This window comes from Zophobas morio, unplaced genomic scaffold (assembly GCF_036711695.1).
Source record: "Zophobas morio isolate AGI-343-1 ecotype UQ-CSIRO unplaced genomic scaffold, CSIRO_AGI_Zmor_V1 ptg000009l, whole genome shotgun sequence".
NCBI classification, from domain to species: domain Eukaryota; kingdom Metazoa; phylum Arthropoda; class Insecta; order Coleoptera; family Tenebrionidae; genus Zophobas; species Zophobas morio.
This window is the reverse complement of record NW_026972114.1, coordinates 3,090,646-3,094,318: the sequence shown is the minus strand read 5'-3', so window position 1 is coordinate 3,094,318 and position 3,673 is coordinate 3,090,646. Positions and strand designations below refer to the sequence as shown.

The following is a 3,673-nucleotide window of genomic DNA, read 5'->3' as shown; positions in this document are numbered from 1 at the left end:
AAATTATTTGTCCGTTGTCCCTGAAACGGGACAAGGTTTTGAAGAGTTCATTCGTCGAATTTTGATTTTATAAAGACAATTATAAAGCGATGATGGGTACCAAAAAAATTAGAGAGTGGTTAATTTTTAATTTTATTAAATTTATTCCATCTAATGAAAAAATAACGCTCAACTTCTGCATTTACTATCCACCAGATGTTTGGGAGGTGCAGTCCGACGATCCCTTTACGTGCTTCTGTTGTTTTTGATAACTGTACGTAAATAACAAAAACAGTTTTTTCAGATAAGCTGGAAATACCACCATTAATCACTGAAGATACTCCCGCTGATTTTGAAGAAATTTACGGTGATTGTTTTTGAAAGTGAGGCGCTTTGCCATAAAATGTTGCAAAGGTATGTTACTGCAATTTTTTATGAACTAGGTGCTAGTGAACATAATTTTACTCTAGACTTGAAACAAATACAAATAATATGTGCGAAACAAAAGAAATTCGAAAGGAAACGAGTGAACAAATCTCCAACATGAAAACGTCATCAAATCTGACAAATCAAAAAGAAAACAGTAATAGAAGATATGCCGCCAGACCACAGCTAAACAAATTTTGAGGAATTAGAAGATTATCTTTGGATACTACAACAAGCAGGTTTCTTTGTAAGTTAAAAAATACAATAAATTTATATGTACTTACATATAACATAATATTTGATATTATATACAGGTAGATGCCTGCAATACTATAACACTTTTTAGGAACCTACTAAACATGACACATTTCGCTTAACACGTTACATACATAGTGGGTTGCAGAAAAGTCTTATAGTGAAGCACCCTGTATGTTATACATACGCGGTGACTTCCAAATAGATTCGGAAAAAAAAATTCTTTAATTGTCACACGGATTCAAAGTAATTAAATTGCTGCTCCAGTTTCAAGAAACAAATACGGAACATCTAGTTAAATGTCAATAATTTATTCAGTTTCCATTGTGACTAAATTTTTTCTTTGTTTTTGCTGTGTATTGCTTAGATGAAAACAAATAATGGCACTGAATGAGGTGTAGATGTTGATATTTTTTCCCCTCAATTAGGACTAGATAAAAGAAATTATTTAAAATTTTCTCTACTTCGTGATATTGTGGTTTTATTTTTCGAACTTATTTCACAGTCATTCGGTATACACATAAAAATATACACTTTTTCTTATTTCAGGAACTGCTATTGTCCCAGATAGGTGGTAATGGGAAAAAGAACAATGTGGAGCGTGTATTAAAAAAATATTTTTCACCGAATTTGCTGTAGCTTGTTCGTTCAGTAGGAAAATTCCAGAATGGCTGGGACAAAAACAATGAATATCATGAAAGGTATTATTTTGCAATAAATATAATTATTACAGTTTTTATTTTTGAAGAAATTACAATAAAGACCCATTCCGCAATAGACAATGCTGCTCAGAGTGGCTACGACATTCTAGTCAACGCCTGAAGAAAGAAAAAACAACCACAGTTTATAGTTTCTGCGTCTTTTTTTAAGTGTGCATTATATTGTATTATTTTCGAATTAGGAAATCATATATATATTTATTTATTTATATTATGAATTTATATTAATTTTTGTATTTTATTACTTATTACATATTATACATATTTTTTCAAACATTGAATAAAATAATTTACTGTAAGCTCTAAATTTTACTCTCCATATCCATATCCCTAAATGATACATATAAATGGTAACTAGACTTTTTGAAATGCCTATTCATATCGCATAGATCATGTTAATAAAATATACTGAGAGTCATATGTTTACGATGTTGTGATATATACGTAACGTCTATGTCCATTTAATACGTTATATTGGCGTTTAAAATAAAACGTAACAGATACATCAAAATATAGAGAATCTAGCGACATACTAACACAACGTTATGATGATGTACCAGCGAGCACGTCTCTAATCTGAAACAATGTGGATGTCACCAGTATGTTACAAGCATGGGTCACTGTTGATTACATTACATAGCACAGGGAAAGCAAATGTATGCAGTTTGGGATGTAACAGCTAACAAGATCGTAGACAGAGTTAAGTGGCATTAACACCGCTACGACGTAACTGTGTTTACTGGGGTATATTAAAATTGGGCAGCAAATACGCCATCAGACGTTGCCCTAGCCCTAACCGATGCTTCCCTAACCTCACAATTTGTAATGTGTTAGTCTGAAAGTCGATGAACTCTCAAATACTGTATTTTAAAAGCGAAACTTACCGTTTAACGATGTGCATTATATAACCATTAATAGTAGCCATTTCATACAAAATCTTCCCTACATTTCAAACACACTAACCATGCTTAACCACCAGATAAAACAGCAAAACTCCCAAAGTTAACTGTCACAATCACAACTAAGAAAACGTTATTTTGCAAAAATGTTTAACAGAATAAACGGTTCATGACGTATGCACAAACTTCTCCAAATTCAACAAACTACGTGCCACTCACGTTCCATTTCTTCCACTCGCCAATCGCCATTATCGCACGTTCACGGAACAATATATTCCCGGCAACTTTGTGCGCAGGTCCTGTGCAGAATCTCCTGAAAAATTTAGGTGTCTACGTAGCCACCGACGGTAATAAAAGAGATTGATATTAATTTATTTATTTTTATAAGTATTATGGATCTATAAAATGTGGGCGTAATTGCCAATTATGAATAAATTTGAATGTTGAAAACCTACTTATTTATGTCATAACCACTGTTTTGCATATTTAGGTATTATATTCCAAATTATGTCATGCTCAAATTGTTTATTGACCGCAACCGAGATTATTTATTTGGGTAAAGGCTCACTTTTTTGGAAACTGAAAAGTTAAAACTCCATTGGGTGGAAGAGATATAATTCGACGCTTCTAACATTTTAATACTTATATTGAAAGACAAAACTACAAACATGATTAAGGAAAAATTGGTTGAAGATTACTTAGACAGAACTTCCCTCGGCCATAAAGTACAGTACATCAACTCCATCTCTTTCGAAAAATGAAAAGATTTGATTTCGCGAATTTTATTTTTTTATGACAACCATTATAAGTTAAAATAAAGATATGTATTTAATGTTCAAGTAAAGGTAAAGAAACGTGCTACGCGTTTGTTTCAAGTAAGTATTTCTGTTACAAAATTCTATAATTAAAGTACTAGGAAAAATAATTGCAAACGCCGTCAATTACTTTATGAGGGGTCTTTAGTACTTTGGACCGCAACCTGCAATAAAACCATTACGAACCCTTCACAACGGAGGTATGACTTCAGCCAGAGCCGGACTTCAAATTTTGGAGCGTTTATATATGAATCATGGTAGAGTTCATTTTTATTGAGATTTTTCTAGGAAATATGTATTTGCAAAGATTTAAAAATAAGTACCACACTTTCATGTGTCCTTAAATTTTAAGATTAAATCCTTGAAAGTGGTCCGTTTAACAATCTACCTGTTCACATATTGAAACAAATACGGTCCTGGAAAGGTAAAGGTCGCGAGTAATCTTAATTGACAGTTTTATGCTGGGTGCAGTTTCCGAAGTGGTCGGAAATTTTACAGCTGCAATTCTCATACTTGGAGTCATTTGCAATATCTTTCGTCGTACAATACGTCAATACGTCATTAACATCTTTTGCAATAA

The 3,673-nt window shown here is 32.6% G+C and overlaps 1 long non-coding RNA gene across 1 annotated transcript; it reads left to right on the top strand.

Annotated features, from left to right (window-relative positions):
- The first annotated feature begins 323 nt into the window (after window positions 1-323).
- On the top strand, window positions 324-1,379 carry LOC135125667 (uncharacterized). The gene is made up of 3 exons (XR_010279934.1): window positions 324-393; window positions 450-652; window positions 1,210-1,379. It is a non-coding gene; the product is annotated as an uncharacterized LOC135125667 (long non-coding RNA).
- The last annotated feature ends 2,294 nt before the right edge of the window (window positions 1,380-3,673 follow it).